This window comes from Cornus florida, unplaced genomic scaffold (genome assembly GCF_030987335.1).
Source record: "Cornus florida cultivar Cherokee Brave unplaced genomic scaffold, ASM3098733v1 CherokeeBrave_3.0.0_Hap2_Chr11, whole genome shotgun sequence".
Classification (NCBI taxonomy): domain Eukaryota; kingdom Viridiplantae; phylum Streptophyta; class Magnoliopsida; order Cornales; family Cornaceae; genus Cornus; species Cornus florida.
The window spans coordinates 44,176,512-44,195,322 of NW_026775581.1; the positions used below are offsets into that span (position 1 = coordinate 44,176,512).

The following is an 18,811-nucleotide window of genomic DNA, read 5'->3' on the forward strand; positions in this document are numbered from 1 at the left end:
TCAGGATGATTATGCGTTTTTTTTTTTTGAAAATTTGATGAATCAAAGTCATTCTAGTTTATATGACCCATCTTCTGAGAGTGACTGTGTGAGGAAACTTAATTTCATTTGTGTAGTACACTTGCCTATACAAAAATAAATTAAAATAAAATAAAATTTCATTTCTTATATTATTTGGGGTATCTAAAAGCCCATGTGACTAAGCCTCTGGATAGACACAGGTCAGATGTATTCAAATGGCACTCTTAGGTTGAATACTGGTTGGGCTTTGGGCCATAATTACATGCCTCTAAATTGGGCCAGCATATTGTGCCCTACATGGGTTCCATTTAAGATCATCTTGTCGTGATTGAAAATAATAAGTTTAAAAATCCAAAATTGATGCATCTTCGAAATGTGGGTGATGGGAGTAAGGGATGAATCCAATCACATGACAGCACCTTAAACTCATTCAACATTCTTTAAATTTGGAGGATGTATCATTGTACTTAAAGCCCTTAATTGTTCTAATCAAATGTTAGCAATGTATAGCGATGCCACCTTCTGATTGGATATAAAAATTGGTCCAAAGGAGTTATGTTCACGTTTTTTTTATTGTTATACATTGACAATTTACAAATAATCTTTAGAACATATCTGATACTTTATGTACGTGTTTATAATTTAAAAGTAAATTTAATTTAGACACTTTATTGATGACATTTAATTGACACTTTTTAGAAAACTCCTAACATGAATCTCATATAATACCAACACATTTAAGATAGCAGTATATGTGATGAAAGAAATAATATGAACACATTTCAAAGTAAAAAAAAAAATTTCTCAAGAAAAATTGACATTATACATATAATTACAAGTGAATCTCGTAACAATAGTTTTTCATAGAGAACAAAAATATAATGGTAATGACAAAATAATGAATTAATAGAATATTTGATGTAACAATCAATACACTGACCTTGTAACTTCATTTCTAAATAATGTTGAGTAACTTTTGGCGTAAATTACACCGACAGACATGAGGTTTTTCCTATTATTAGAGATATATATTAGAGATATAAATGTTAAACTGTTCTTAAAAAATGACATCCCTTGATAAAATTAACAAAGATAATTTCAATTGTCTTTTGTCACTTTGAATTGACATTATTGTCCTTTAACCTGTTAGTTGACCAATTTGAACCAGAAATTACCTTTTGTTAAAATTTACAAGTTATTTTATTGGACCAAACTTTCATTGTTTATTGGGAAAATTATATTTATAGACAGAGGGACTATATATATACAATATATATAAATTTACCGACTAGCCATTCTTACCACACACACATATATATACTAGGAAAAAAATCTATAATAATGTAAATAAACCCATTTACTTTAATCTATATATCTCTTTATAATAGTACTTGTGATAGACAAACATGGCCTTATTAATTTGACATAATTAAAATGATTGAACTTAATTTTTTCATTTCTTACCATGTCATAACTAAAAAAGACAATTGCCTATGAAATAAATTTCTTCCTATAAGTTTTTATTTATTATCAATTTTTTATTGGATTCCAGCCTCATTAGCATTTTATTGTCAAATAATATGATTTATTGTTCTAATAGGTAGCATGATAAACACAATGATATGATTGGAAAGAAGAAATAACTTATTAATATAGCAAAAGATATATTAATTAGAAAGAATTGGAAAGTAGCAGTTTAAGTACCAGCAATTATGCAACTTTTATTTATTAAATTTTAAAAAAAATTATTGACAAGATGCTTATTGTCACAGGGGTAAATTCTGAACACGACGAATCTAGTGGCCTGTAATGACACTAAGCCAGAAATATGAACAACTTTTCTCTAAATTTCTAACTTAACTTAGCCAACTCACACTTGCTGCCTAGAACACACAGCAAGTAAAACACTCTCACACACAAGTATAGTTACAAGAATGTAAGGACAATAACACCCACGAATTTATAGAAGCACAAGGCTTCCAACCTTTTACTATTATTCACAAAATAGTACAAGGAAAGGCCTCAACTTGCAGAAGCATACAAAAGTCTCTCACAACACAACTCTGTGTCTCAGTCTCAATCTGCCCTCTCTACAGAACCCATATTAGCAATATATAGACAAACTCTCAAAACCGCCCACTAAAGTGGTGGATGACACCCCCATCCACCTAGGGTCGTGCTGGCACCCTCTAAGTGTGCCATCACTACATATGCAGTTGACAAGCCCAATTGCTAGCTTGTTGGCACGCTCTGCTCATGCCACATGTATGGGAAGTTACTCAGCACATCCCCACTCCCCATAATATATGCACACGAGTGGGAAGTGTTAATAACTTCCCCCAACCAGCTGAGCCCACTTAGCCATCTTTTGTAACCATCAGCATAGTGGAGGGAAACTGACTCCAACCGCCTGTGCCACATGCATGGGAAGTTATTCAGCACACCCATACTCCCCAAAATGAGTGGAAAGTGCTAGTAACTTTCCCCAACCAACTAAGCCCACTTAGTCATCTTCTGTAACCATTAGCATAGTGGAGGAAAACCGACTCCAACCGCCTATGCCACATGTATGGGAAGTTACTTAGCACACCTCTACTCCCCAAAATGAGTGGTAAGTGCTAGTAACTTCCCCTAACCAACTGAGCCAACTTTGTGAACCTAGCTCATGCTAAGCCCACTAATCTGTACCCACATATAAATGTCTCAGAGTGCACGGCATGCCAAGCCATGCATGCCCGCGTGCACATCCGAGTGTACACTTGGGTGCACGCCCATAAGTGCACCGGTGCGTATGCTGGTGCTCATCTACGCGCGTTGTGTTTGAACACCTGTATGAACGTGACTGCACGCCCGCGCGCACATCGGGCTGAACCCCTGCTTGAGCGCCCGCCTGGACGCCCGCGCGTGCCACTGCTCACTTGTTTGCCATTCGGTAGTTCGGATGCTCCTCTCTTGTGCAACTATCTTGGGGTGATGCAACACGTGCCCATGCACATTGGCTAAGCCCTCTAAGAAAGCTATGTCATAGCCCAACTGATGTGCTCAACAGACCCCTCCCTAGTACAGTTCTAAAGAAAATCAGCACTCTAACAGGAGTAAACATCACCTATGCTTGAAGAGTCATAATGGCCTTTTAGACCATTTCTGATATCCAAATCGAGTGCCGTCTACGCCAACCATCTTCTATAGACTCAAGGTACCTCCCATAAAGATCTCGAGCCAAAACTCCAAACTTTACTTTTTGCCATATTTACAAAAATGCCACTGGGCACCCCCAGTACACGCTGACAGCATCCCATGGCTGTCAGGGGCTTGTCAAGGTCCAAACCCCGTAACAAACCTTCCCCACTTAAGAATTTCAACGTCCTCGTTGAAGTAATCACGAAATGTCACAAGTCTCTGCCTGCAACTTAGCATGTTGGCACCGACCAACCTGAATGCTTAATGTTAACACTGCAACAACTCCACTGCTACTCTTGAATAATGCCATAAACTCCAACCTCTGCATCGATTCATGACATGAATTCTGAACACCTTTGGATTCTGTCCTCACAACCAGTTACCTAAATCAGAAAAACAAATAAAGAGGGAATTCACCATAACCAACCTTGGCAATAACTCCGTGAGCATCTCTGCATAGCCTTCCCCAGAAGCCACGCGCCCACCTGCACCTATTATAACTGTATGATAAGAGGATTGACCCAAACATTACCCTCATCCGAGTTTGAATCTCCTCCATTGACTTCTTCAGCAACCATAGTATTCACCTTCTCCTTCTTAGGATAGTCCCTCGCCCTGTGTGGACCCTTGCAAATGAAGCAACCACTGTCCAGCTTTAGCCTCTGCTAGATGAAAGTCGCCTCTGACTTACCTTTGTCTTTCTCTTCCTCAGCAACACCATACCTCTTGGGCTTGTCACTGAACTTGCCCTTCTTCTTCAATTTGCTGGTGGTAGTAGAGTCAGACTTTTCAATCCGCAAGTCCACCAGGCTGTCTGCTGCAACTATAACAGAAGAGAGGTCGATCACTTCACTCCTTCTTAACTTGATTTGTGCCCATGATTGCAAGCCTGCCATGAAATTAAACAATTTGTACCCCTCGGACATATCTTTGATATCCAGCATCAAAGATGTGAACTCTTTCACATATTCACGCACTGTACCCGAATGCTTGAGTCTCCTCAATGACTCCCGAGCCACCCAGCCAGAATTTGTTGGAAGAAACTGCTCCTTCAGTTCTTTCCTCAGCTCTACAAATACAGTAATTTTGGGGCTTAACTACTTCTCCACCCTAGTCTGTCACCATAATTTAGCATCACCAGATAAATACATACTGGTAATAGTTACCTTGTCATTATCTGGAATGTGGGCTGCTCAAAAATATTGCTCCATATCCCACAAGAAATTCTCCAGATCTTTGGCATTCCTCTTGCCCCCGAATGACTTTGGTTCCGGAATTTTGATTTTGGAAGATGATGGCTTCTCATCCACAACCGTCTGATTGTGCATGGCCCTCTTTAACAGAGCTACCTCGCCCTCCAAATCCTTCATATGTTCTTTAAAGAGGTCTGTCATGGACATCACATCATCCATCATAATCTGTATCTTTGAGTTTATCTCCCCCACAAACTCTTCAAGCATTGATCGTATTGTCTGCACTCAACTGCAAAACATTCCATCTGCTTTGTCAAGGCAGCAGCATTGCCAGATTGTAGAGCACCCACCAAGGCCTCCAAACAAGTCACACGATCTCTGAGAGCTTCTGTAGCATTCTGAACACGAATCTAGTGGCCTGTGATGGCACTAAGCTATAAATATGAATAATTTTTCTTTGAATTTCTAACTTAGCTCAGCTAACTCACACTTATTGACTAGAACATACAGCAAGTAAAACACTCACACACACAAATATAGTTGCAAGAATGAAAGGACAATAACACCCACGAATTTACAGAAGCACAAGGCTTCCAACCTTTTACTATTATTCACAAAATAGTACAAGGCAAGGCCTCAACCTGCAGAAGCATACAAGAGTCTCTTACAACACAACTCTGTGTCTCACTCTCAATCTGCTCTCTCTACAGAACCCATATTAGCAATATATAGGCAAACTCTCAAAACCACCCATAACTGCCCACTAAAGTGGTGGATGACACCCCCATCCACCTAGGGTCGTGTTGGCACCCTCTAAGTGTGCCAGCACTACATATGCAGTTGACAAGCCCAACTGCTAGCTTATTGGCACGCTCTGCTCATGCCACATGCATGGGAAGTTACTCAGCACACCCCCACTCCCCATAATATATGCAAACGAATAGGAAGTGTTAGTAACTTCCCCCAACCAACTGAGCCCACTTAGCTATCTTTTGTAACCATCAGCATAGTGGAGGAAAATTGACTCTAACCGCCTGTGTCACATGGATGGGAAGTTACCCAACACACCCCCACTCCCCAAAATGAGTGGAAAGTGCTAGTAACTTCCCCCAACCAACTAAGCCCACTTAGCCATCTTCTGTAACCATTAGCATGGTGGAGGAAAACTGACTCCAACTGCCTGTGCCACATGCATGGGAAGTTACTTAGCACACCTCCACTCCCCAAAATGAGTGGAAAGTGCTAGTAACTTCCCTCAACCAACTGAGCCAACTTTGTAAACCTAGCCTGTGCCAAGCCCACTAATCTGCACCCACATATAAATATCTCAGAGTGCATGGCGTGCTAAGCCATGCACGCCCGTGTGCATGTCCGAGTGCACGCTTGGGTGCACGCCCATAAGTACGCCGGTGCGCATGCTGGTTCTCATCTACGCGCGTCGTGCCTGAATGCTCGTATGCACGGGACTGCATGCTCACGCGCACACCGGGCTAAACCCCTACCCGTGCGCCCGCCTGGATGCCCGCGTGCGCTACTGCTCACTTGTTTGCCATTCGGTAGTTTGGATGCTCCCCTCTTGTGCAACCATCTTAGAGTGGTGCAACACGTGACCATGCACGTTGGCTAAGCCCTCTAAGTAAGCCATGCCATAGCCCAACTGATGTGCTCAACAGACCCCTTCCTAGTATAGTTTTAAGGAAAATCATCATTCTAACAGGAGTAAACATCACCAATGCTTGAGGAGTCATAATGGTCTTTTAAACCCTTCCTGACATCCAAATCAAGTTCCGTCTACACCAACCATCTTCTATGGACTCAAGGTACCTTCCATAAGGGTCTCGAGCCAAAACTCCAAACTTCACTTTTTGCCATATTTACGAAAATGCCACTGGGCACCTCTAGTGCACGCTGACAGCATCCCATGGCTGTCAGGGGCTTGTCAAGGTCTAAACCACGTAACACTTATTCACTTGAACTTGTTAAACTGGTATTAAGATGCTTAATCAAGGAAATTTGTTTTTTTTTTTTTTAAAAAAAAAAATAAGAATAAGAGAAGAAAAAAGGAATGAAAAATGAATTTTGAACGAAACAAATTAGGGTATGATTAAATAAGGAAAATTTAACCTTTTTAAAAAGATAATTAAAAAAATTTAAAAAGCAAAATAGAAAAAATAGAAAAAGTTTAAAAAATTTTGGAAACTAATAATTTTAGGGGGCATAATATACAAATTTCTCTATATATATATGTAAAAAATAAAATAAAAACCATATATACACATAGAATGGGTAGGGCATGTGCCTCCCATGGGCACACACTGGCTTTGCCCCTGTATATACTTACTTGTCTTCACTCGTTTATATCATATCATGTCTGTCGTTATGCTACCTAGATGATTATTATTATTATAATTATTATGGGAGGCGATATTCGCACTCAACTTTTCTATGTTTGCACTCCACATAAATTTCTGTTTTAAATTAAATGAAAAGGTCTATAAACTTATTAATGCACCATGTTTTATTTTAAAATATCATAACAACCCATACTATAAACTTCAACTTTTTTTTTTTTACCTTATTTATTTTCTTTAGTATTAAATATATATATTTTTAGCCTATAAAAGGAGATAATTTATTCAACCAAGATAACTTATTTTTGTAAACTCATATATATATATATTTTTAAATCTTATCAATACTGATTTATGCAATTAAGTGATGTTCTTTTTTATTTTTTTTTATTTTTGTCCTATAAAAAAGAGAGAATTTATTCAATAGAATTCTTTTGGGGGCTCTTTGTTGTTGTTGTAATAGATAATTTATTCAACACAAAATCTATTTTTTTTTTTTTTTTTTTTTTTGGTTCCTTGTCAAATCATATATATATATATATATATATATTTGGGTTTGGAGCTTTTGAAAGAGACCGAGAAACATTAAAAATTGAAAAGATAGAGAGAGACCGTCCATATTTATGAGGGTAGTTGTGTAATTTAAAAAATAATAATTATCCTATTATGAAATTAGTATTACGAAAGTCATTTCATTTTAGATGGGAATGCAAACATAGAAAAAGTCACCTCTCATTATTATTATTAACAATAGACTATTAGATTGAAACTAGTTATCCAACTTAGTAGCCTGAGACAATCCCCTACTTACTACCCTTGTGAATCAGCCCAAATGATTACTTTTTGACAAGTGAGATTGTGATATGATAATTACAGTTCTATGATGTCATCATTGTTGGAAAAAGATGATTGTGATAAATCACGAAAATCACTTGTTCTTACATACATGATGGAAATAAAATTTATAAAAAATTCAAATCATAACTTGAAGGTGCGTAAATGCTTCTTGAAGATAATAAAAGCCTCCCACAAAATGCAAGGGATTGTGGTAGCTTTATCTCCAGGATTCTATCTTAAAGATAGTAGAAGGCTCCCACAAGATACAAGGGATCGTGGCAGCTCTATCTTCAGGATTCAATTAAGTCTGAACTCGATCCAACCACAATGTATTTGCACAAGATGGACTCGGGCAATAGTTGGCTGTGCCGGTGGTGGCATGGGAGCAGGTGATGGAGGTGGCTCGAACTCACTCTCCGAAGAAGAAGAAGAAGAAAAAGAATGCTTTGACAGGGCAGGAGCTGGCTCCTCAGTCCAGGGCCTCACCAGGCGACCATAAGTCCGGTTAGTCGTGGTCTTAAACCTAGTCATGGCCTGCAAAAAGAAGAACACTTGCAATTGTAGTCAGTAACAAGGAATGGTATATGATATGTAGAAATGAAAACACGAAAGATAAAAACATGCATGTCAGCTTAAGATAGGCAAGACGATGCTGAAATGATGCAAATATCATAGTATAGAAACACATGAATCTATCTATGCAAGTGGTAATGCAAGCCAAATAAATACAGTAAACGAACAAAGGGTATACTCTAATTCATTAAGTATTATGAAACATGCTAGACATGATAAGTAAAAAATGTAACCAACATGGAAAACATAGGCATTGGGCATAGATGTGATAGCATGGAACACGAGAGAGGGTATAGGAGTATTAATATGCAAAACAGTGAAGTTCGAACGATCATAGAAAAATGTGATTGATCTACATTGGATTGATCATGACATGTATTGGATCGATCATGCTCTAATCGATCAGAGCACTAGTGTGATCAATTGAACCTGCTGAAAGTTGAAAAGTCACCCGTTCGTGATGTGGAAGACACAGGGCAAATCCTAATGGTCATTTGAAGGCTCGTGACCCCCTATACACCTCAACAAAGCACAAGTGGTCACTTAAAACGGCACGTGATCCCCAATTTCAAATTTGGAAACAAAATCAATATATACAAATATATACATATATATACACATGCTCACAATCCAAAAATGGAAACAAAATCAACTTCAAAACATTCAAATCTAAGCATGGCAAGCAAGATAAACATAAAAAAAAGTCAAAAATGGAAATGAAATGAAGAGCTCACCTAAGACTGATCAGAGAAATGGATAGAGAGAAGAGAAAAGATCGGAGATGGAGGATTTGGGGCCTTAGGTATCACTGGAGGTTCACCAAAGATGGGGAAGACGACAGGGACGTTGGAGATGAGAGGGGGGGGGTCCTTGGATCGTTGATGTGAACGATCCAAATAACCCCTTGGGTTTATTTTTAAAAACAATTTTCGACATGTGTGATTGATCACGAGGTTCATTAGATCGATTGAACCTTGATCGTTCCTGAAGATTCTCAGATCGATCGAACATGCAAAACGACAAAATAAATTTTTTAAAATTTTTGAATTTTTGAAATTTGAAAATTGAAAATAAAATTTTTTTATTTTTATTTTTATGAATTGAATTTTGAAAAATTCAAGGTTAACAGAAAGTCAACAAGGAACTCTAAAAGATTGGAGTATGATCGATCGAACCTCGATCGTTCCAAAAGTTTGAACGATGGACAGAGACTAAAAAATCTGCAGAGAACTTCGAACGATGGGATAGAGACGTGAAATTTTCAGAACTTCAAAATTTTTCTAAGTGTTAAAGCACAATCGTTCACAGGAACACTGGATCGATAAAAAATTACTTGGAATGATCGAACAAAAAGTTCAAACTTGAAAATCTGCAGAGAACTTCGAACGATGGGATAGAGACATGAAATTTTTAGAGAATTGACTGCAGAGATGTTCGATCGATCGAGGATGCTCTTCTGATCGATCGAACATGCATTAAATGCTTATTTTGGAGATGAAAGTGCATACATCCCTTATCAAAACCTCAAAACAAAAAAAAATAGATGATCACAGATTGTATCTAGACGACACAAGAATAGAAAATAAAAGAAATGAGGGAGAAATAGTTGGAAAATCCTATAAAATACTAGTGTTTAACGTCTTTAGTAAGACGTTAGGCTCTTTTAGCCCGGATAAAAGATCTTGGTAGGCATCCCCTTCTTGATGGGGTGAATGGAACTTCGAACCCCATTCAACAAACTATTCCCTAAGGAACTTGTTGGATTTGGTTCAAGTAAAATTGATGGCCTTTGGTTAACAAAACTTTTGGACTTCCATGCGCGTTCAACACTAGACTTGAAAACAACACCTTTTAAAATTTATTTTGAAGGCAAACCATTTGATGTTTCTACACCAAGAAATGACTTATTTTTTCAAATTCATTTGCAAAACATTTTTCAACAACACATATATCTTCATGTTTGTCCATAAGGTTGGGGGTTGGATTAAAAATGTTCAACTTCACTTTCATGTGACCAAATGAGATCTTCATTATCCCCATCCTACAATTGATGTTGGCATTAGTGGTAGCCAAGAAGGGACGGTCAAGGATAACGGGAATTTGGCTCTTAGGATTTGGGACCGGTTCCGTGTCAATGACAATGAAATTGATCGGGAAGAAGAACTTGTCAATTTTGAATCAAAACATCTTCGATGATACCCCAGGGCTTCTTAATTGATCGATTGGCTAGTTGTAAAACTACCGACGTTGGTTTTAAATCACCTAAGCCCAATTGAATATAAACCGAATAGAGGAGAAGATTCACACTCGCTCCTAAATCCAAAAGAGCCCGATTGATAACATGATCACCAATAGTGCGTGGAGTGGTTGGTGAATCGTGGTCTATGAATTTCAGGAGGGTGTTGTGTTATAAGATAGAGCTCACTTATTCGGTTAGAACAACTTTTCTCGGTGCTTAGCTTTTGTTTTTCCTCTTAAGGGTGCAAAGATCTTTAAAAAATTTGGCATAAGCCGGAATTTGTCAAATTGCATCCAAGAGAGGAAGATTGATTTTTACTTGCCAAAACACATCAATGATTTTATTAGCTTTGCTTTGTTTCCTTTAAAGAGAGGTGGATGCTTTTAAAGCATCTGGAAATGGAGCCTTAGGCTCAAAAGCTTTTTCAAAAACATTCTTTGAAACATTTTCAACAATGGGATTTTTCACATTCAATGAAGAAGGAGTGAGATGTGAAACGGGATGGGTGTCAACACTAGGTTGTACCGGTTCACTCTCTTCATTGGAAACACCAACTTGGTTGTCAATAACTCTTCCACTTTTCAAAGTGGTCACCGCATTCACATGTTCAAGTGTATGACTTTCCGAAGAGGAATTGGTCTCCATAACGAATTGTTGCTTCGGTGGGGGATTCAAAGGCATTTTTCCTTTCTCCTTTGCATTCAATGTGCTAGCTATTTGCCCAACTTGGGTTTCTAGCTTTGCCATCGATTGGAAGTGAGAATGAAGCAATTGAATACTCACCTTTAAAGTAGCCAAAGCAGATAAAACTTTCTCTTCAAATGTGGGACTTCTTGAATTACCTTGAGAATATAATGATTGGCTTGGAAAATGAGAGTTGAAAAATTGATTTCCATTTAATGCTTGGTAAGATGAACGATAACATTGGGAACCTTGGTTTTGCATAGGGGTGGAACATACTTGTTTTGGAAACCACTTTGGGAGGGTTTGAGCCTTCCCCTTGGCCTTTCCAAGAGAAATTTGGATGGTTCCTCCACCTGGGATTATAGTGAGTGCCATAGGGATTATTCCCTTGGTTAACAAAAGCAACATTTACTTGCTCATGGTGTTCACTATGCGCATGTCCATGAGGACAATTGGAAGTAGAATGCAAAACACTAGAACAAGTCATGCATGATTCATTGGAAGGATGATGAACATGATTAGGGGAGGAAGACACTTGATGGCCCAAGTTTTGGTTGATCAAACCTTTGGGATAGAGACTTCACTTCGGCAACTATATCATTAGAATTATCAAATTGATATAAGCCTACATTCTTCCTTCCACCTACATTTCTACCATTTTTAAATGATAAAGATCGGTGCATTGAGTTTTCAGTCATGCTCTCATATAAATGCCACACATCATCTTCATGCTTATCAAGATAAGAACCACCCATAGAAGCATCAACCATACCCTTATGGTTGTCCGACAAACTTTCAAAGAAGTATTGAACTAATTGCCATTTAGGAATGCCATGATGAGGACATTTCCTAAGCAAATCATTTAACCGTTCCCATGCCTCATGAAACATTTCCCCATCCCCTTGTGAGAATTCATGAATTGAAGTTCTCATTGCATTGGTCTTAGACACTGGATAATACTTCTTCAAGAACTCTTGTTGCATCTCTGCCCAAGTAGTTATAAAAAAAGGTCTTAAATTATTAAACCAATATTTGTTTTATCTTTTAGGGTGAAAGGGAAGAGTTTTAACCTTAAAACTTCTTCCGGCATGTCCGTCTATTTCACGGCGGAACACACTTCAAGAAATTCATCCAAATGCTTATACGGTTCTTCATTAGGTAGCCCATGGTAATAAAGAAGCTTTTGAATTGCTTGTAGTTTAATCTCATAATGGTTTGTTCTAAATGGAGGGAGTTAAATGCATGTTGGTGCATTATACTCATTGGGCACATAATGGTCTCTTAAAGCAAAGGGAGGATTCACAATCGGTGGCTCTACATAAGCCCTATAATTTGCTTGAACAACGGGATGTGGAGGTGGTGGTACAAAAAATGGCCTTGGCATTCCCATTGGAACTTGGCCTTGTTGTTGTGGAATGAAAGCTCTAGGCATGCCTAATGGTACTTGCATGTTATCATGTTGTTGATGCACATTAGGGTGAAGAAGGCCTTGTTGGTCGATGCAACTAAGGTCTTTAACACGGTCCTTATTATGGTCATCCATTGATAAAATGGAGTCACTTGAATTACCCCTTCCCCTTGGATTATGAACAACCAATTCAAGATTAAAATTCATTCGGATAAGAGTAGGATTCAAAAACCTACGACCATGCATGCACAATGCAAATCAAAACTAACAACAACTCAACAAATAACAAGTAGCAAACACTCCTCCTCCGCAACAAGTCAATTAACAATAGACCTCCACATACATTGATTCCATACTCTCATGCTTTCAACGAATGCAAGAAATAAATTGCCTCCACGCTGGCCGACGATAAATAATGAAAATATAAATTGCCACCACGCGGGCCAATGATTTAACTAAGCAAGAGGAGTTAGAATAGTTCACAAAGAATACTTAAGCAACTTCAAAATATTTTTAATTTTTGCCTTGCTTTGCAATTTTTTTTTATAATTTTTTAATTTTTGCTTTTTATTCTTTTTGCTTAGCTTAGCTTAGCTTGCTTCTTTGCTTTACTTTCCTTGGCTCCAAGTACCTAGTCAATCAAGAACAAACACAATAAGTAAACAAAGTAAAAACAAGATCAAAGGAGTATTAATTCCTAATTAATTCCAAATACGGCATTGCTTATCCCCGGCAACGGCGCCAAAACTTGGCGTGTCGCTCAACCACTGCTCGGTGTGTGATAAAATGTGGCCAAGTTTGAATTTGTAAAATTCCAATACCACTACTAACTACTACTAACGTAGCAAAAGTGAGTAGGGATCGTCCCAAGGGAAAAATAAGGTATTTTAGAATCAATGTTGGATTAGTAGGTCGAATGATCAAAAGAGTGGTTTGTTTGTTGAGTTATACTACAATTTAAGCTCAAGTAATGCAATGTAAAATAACTAAACAAATGAGGTGTAGAGAATAAGAGAGGATTTTTGGGATATAGAGTTCACCACTAAGCCATGCCTTTCTAGACATTCAATATTTGATAAATTAGGGGGATTATATGTTGTAAAAGACGTGTGTGCCATTAATTGAAATATTAAACTTGGATGACCAAGTAAGCATACATTGTCTAATCAATCTAGTAAATAACACAACATATCAAATTAAGCCATTAATCCTTCCATAAGCCCACAATTAATGAACACTCAAGAATTTAGAGAAATATACTATTTGTACTCATAAGCATGGATCATTAAACAACAAGAATGGATTGTCCACCTATCTAGGAAATTAAAGCAATTACATTACAACTATGTTAATGACATGAAAATTAAACTAATTAAACTAAGGAAGTAGCACAATCCATCAAGAAATAAGTATAATCCATCAAATAAACCACAAGAGTGATTTATTAAGCACCATGCATTGACCGATACTAGATTTATAACTCCAACACAAATAGACATGCATCAAACTCATAAAATTCTAGAGATAAGCACATGACCATTCATTCTAACACACATAGACATATGAATAGAATTAAAAGATCAATTGGAAGTATTAAACTACACAAATCATGTAAAAACACGATTTATATAAATATGGTCAAAACAAGAATTACAACACAAATCCCCACTAATTATAAAACATCAAAGTCTAGGAGGCATGCTTAGGGTTATCTCTAGCCCCAAGAGAATAGTTTAGCCACTCATGGTTGTTGTCATCCAACCCTCAAGGGCTCTCTTTATGGTTGAATTCATCATCCTCCCTTGGTGTTCTTGGTAGAAACTCTAAAAGAATGGAAGAACTTTCCCAAAATGTATATTCTCTCTCTAATTTCTAGCCAATTCCCTCTCTAACTATCCAACCACTTTACTAAAAATAGCCAAATTCCTTATATAAGTAGCTCAAATGTCACACCCCATGGTCAGACCTTGTCCACTAGGACCTCTAAATGACTGCACCACGAACACACCTTCAATTCAGCTTGAAATCTGTTTTACATATATTTTGAGGCAGTTCGATCGATCACACTGTTCCTCTGATCGATCGAAGTATGGCAGTGCAATTATTTAGATAAGGACAAAGGTTGAGATATTTATTAGAAAAAGACAAAAGTAGTTATGAGGATAAGATTAAAAGGTTCGGTCGATAGAATAAAAAGTTAGATCGATCGAATAGGAAATTTTTCTGAGGATAAGGGCAAGGGTTCAATCCATCATGGCAGGGTTGGAACGATCATAATGTGATCGATCATAGCTTGGTTCATTCGATCGAAGAGGAATTTTTTATCACTTTGCTTCCACTTTGCTCATTTCTTCCACTAGACTTTAGATTGCTTCTTTCAATACTCTAATTCGGCTGATTTGACTTGTTTTAGGGATAAATACTTGAAAAGGAGAATAACATGAAATTAGACTAAAACGGAGAAATAAGATAGAATAAGGTCCTAGAACATTCAAGATTAAGGAGTTTAAATGCGCACGTTTCAACACTTATCAATACACTATTGGGTGTAACACTTCATCTCTTTTGAGAATGTTCAAATATGAAGAAATATAAGAGAAAACTTCTAAATTTTTTAGATAAGAGAATTTGAGTATTAGTTGGGATTGAACTTCTCTATGTTTCATTCATACTTTTTTCCATATTTTTTCATACTTGAATAATGGAAGTGTGGTCTTCTATAGACCTCTCAAGTAAATCCCCATAAATATGTTCAAATATCAAGATACATGAAATTAGAATATTCATATTCCAAAACAATGAATTTAGATATATTCATGTATCACATTAATCAAAATATATCCCCTAAATATTAATGAATGAACTTAGAATAGGTTCATTGTCAAAGGACATCCCCTTTATTTATACAAGAATCATGCATATATATGTGAATATATTTAAAACTTTATTGCTCAAGGGGGAATGAATCAAAATAATTATACTTTTAATTATATATAAATATTTTGAAACATTTCCAATAATCCCCCACTTGTTTCAAAATATAGTATTAAAAAAAAAAACCCCATAAATTGGGCATTCAAGAAAGTTATGCTCATAGATAAAGGTGTCTTGGGGACTTGAACCTTTATTAGTGCAAAGAAATCAAAACTTACCCAAGAACGTTAATGAACGGAAGCTTGAACTGGCGAACCCATAAGGACAAACCAGACTTGTCGTACACATATTCTATAATGACCTGAACCGGAGGTCCAAATCGCTAACCAGGTCCTTACCCGAACCTGAGATTGTCTAAGGGCATTAAAGTACTATCTAATGTCAATATAATTTATATATACGTCATCCCAGGGTTTATAATGCACCACACTACTAACATCATAGAAGACTTACAAATACAGGTGGATAAGGCTGCATCGGCTAACACTTCTTTTTCGAGTCCTAAAAAATGATAATAATAATAATAATGGGGTGAGTCGACCGCTTAGTAGGAAGTGTCTAAGACACGTATCTTAATGACCCGTGAATCCATACAAGGGATAGAATACAAGTAAACGGGATCATGCCATAGGGGATGATGGGCCCCTTCCTATGTGTTCAGAAAATGAACTTTTTAATGCGAGAAGTCGCTTCGCAAGGTCAAAATATGAATGTGGTTTCGGAAGCCTTCCTAGTCAAATTTACATTTTTAAAAACCACTACTATAACTAATGAAGTATAACGAGTAGGGATCGTCTACAGGGATTATAAATGTTGGAACTTAACTTCGACTCTAGCGTATCAAAAGATTGCAAATGAGGGTTTAGTTGATTAATTACTCTAGAAAACAATTAAATAAAATGCAATTAAGGTAAACTAGTGAGAGATAGGGATTTAAGAGATATGAAGAGAGGTCTTAGGGTGTTGGAATCACCACTAAGCTCATGTTGCAATCAAGATGTGGCTACAAACATAAACACAATTTGCATGTAAAAATGTAAACTATCAATGCAAGAGTGAATTATCTACCTAACCAACAAATAAACTAAGTGTAGAACAATCCACCAAGACAAAGGCATAATCCATCAATTAATTAACAAATGTATCTAATGAGAGCACATATCAATCTAAAGAATTATGGAATTTGCAATAATAAGTGTGGAATCAAGCCAATCATAGATTGTCCACCTACCTACAAGCATGAATTAAATTGTAGAACAACCCATCAAGTGTAAACATAATCCATCAAATTAATTTACAAACACATTCAATGAAAACCATGCTTAGCCATCACTAAATCCTTAATTAATCACGCATAGACATGCAACCAACATAGAAAATCTAGTGTAGAGATCAATTCCCAAATAATCACACATAAGACAACATGTAACTAAAATAGAGAATTACTAGGAAGAATTGAATCAACAATCACAAGGCTAACCACTAATCACAATAATATATATAAATCCCCAAAAATAGAAATACAAGGGTTTATATTACACAAGACTTAGGGCTCATCCAAACTCTAAGTGTAGATCTAGCCAATCATGGAGGAGGTGGATGTGGTTATGAAACCCTCAAGGGCAAGCTCCAAATATGGCTCCATCTTCTTCTTCCTCTTCTTCTTCTTCTTCTTATTCTTCTTTGAAGCTATAGAGATAGAGAGTATGTGGATCTAGAGATGTGGTCTTGAGATATGCCTCCACTTCCCTCTTTTCTTCTAACCCTAATCTCTAACTTTCTAGAGAGAGAAATTACAATGTAAAAATATGAATATCCTTACAAAAATGGTTCAATCCCTCTTATATACAAGGCTTTTAGAGCCCAAAAATGTGAGAACTTAGCCCTAGGATCTCCCATTTCAAGCACAGCTCGAGTTGGTTCGAAATGAGCTTTAGATCTATTTTTTTAGAACTTCTACGAACAGTTTGATTGATCCAACCAACAGTGTGATCGATCAGAGGTATAGTGTGATCGATCAGGGCTCAATCGATCAGAGGTATGGTTTGATCGATCCAACTAGGCAGTTTTCAGCATTAGCCTCCTTTTGCTCCAGCTTCTTACCAAGACATAGTTTGACTCCCAAAAGGCCTTAATGGACTGAAATTAGCCCGTTTGAACCTTGTTGACCTGAAAATAGACAAAAACATAAATTAATACTAAAACGGGAAAATAAGATAGAATAAGGTCCTAAAACATTCAAGATTAAGGGGTTTAAATGCATACTTTTCAGCACTTATCACACCCTCAAACTTAAATATTGTTATTCCTTAACAATGAACTACGAAGAAAATAAAGAAATAAACAACTATATACCTATGAACTAGAAAGCAATAAATGGATAATGCCACTTTCGTAGGGAACACGATTGTATTTAGCATATGCAACAAGCCTTTTAAACCCCTAGGTTACCCCTAGTGGACGAGTGAAGTCTCGTGATGGTTTCCAGAAATGATACCCACAAACATTAAGTTCTTTCTCACCAAAGAGGCACCAATATTCCAAACAAGTATCAGGAGAAAATTACCTCAAGTATGCAATTTTTCAACCATTTCCAAGTAATTTCCCAAAATTTCAACATCAAGCAAGCAAATATGGTCCTCCACACATCAAGACAATGATCATGCAAATTAAAATAACTCTAGAATACTTTTTAAGTGAACTGGAATCAAATATGTTGCTATCTAAGCCAATTAAAGAAATGATCACATTTGGCCTCAACCTAGCACACAAATCTATTACTGATCATCAAAACAAAGAATGGACCTTTTATTAAAGCTTTATTCATCTATGTGCGTTATTCTTTTCTTTTCTTTTTTTATTTTATTTTATTTTTATTTTTTATCCTAAGGATTAAAGATGGAAGCATGGTGCAATGTGTTGATCTATTAAGCTTCCAGGCGGTTTTAGGGCATTAGGTGTTTAAACACCCCTGCGGACTTACAAGCTCAAATCAACTAGGTTACAAATCAACACTACCTCCATTTAATCATTTCCCACTTCTCACCTTTTAGGAGAAGTCCACATTTTTTTATTTGCTTTTGCAACAACATATATATATATATATATATATATATATATATATATATATATTTATCAAGTTATTAACCTAGAGTTTGGGCCATCCACCTTTCGGCATGAGAAATTTAGTGCTTGATGAGGTTAGAATCCCGGCTACTTAGTGAAAAGGGTTTGTTATCCACCTTTATCAAGAATGAAAGCTTTCAATGCACTACTAGCTCAATTAGGATATAACCAAATCAATAATCAACAAAGCATGTACCCCATAAATGAATGCTAGTGTGCGCCTGTGCTAGTGTAGAATCCTAGAGTGAATCTCAGAACAATCACA

At 36.9% G+C, this 18,811-nt stretch overlaps 1 non-coding gene across 1 annotated transcript; it reads left to right on the top strand.

The window, feature by feature from the left end:
* Positions 1-11,906: 11,906 nt before the first annotated feature.
* On the top strand, positions 11,907-12,013 carry LOC132287267 (small nucleolar RNA R71). Its single transcript, XR_009472979.1, has one exon. It is a non-coding gene; the product is annotated as a small nucleolar RNA R71 (small nucleolar RNA).
* The last annotated feature ends 6,798 nt before the right edge of the window (positions 12,014-18,811 follow it).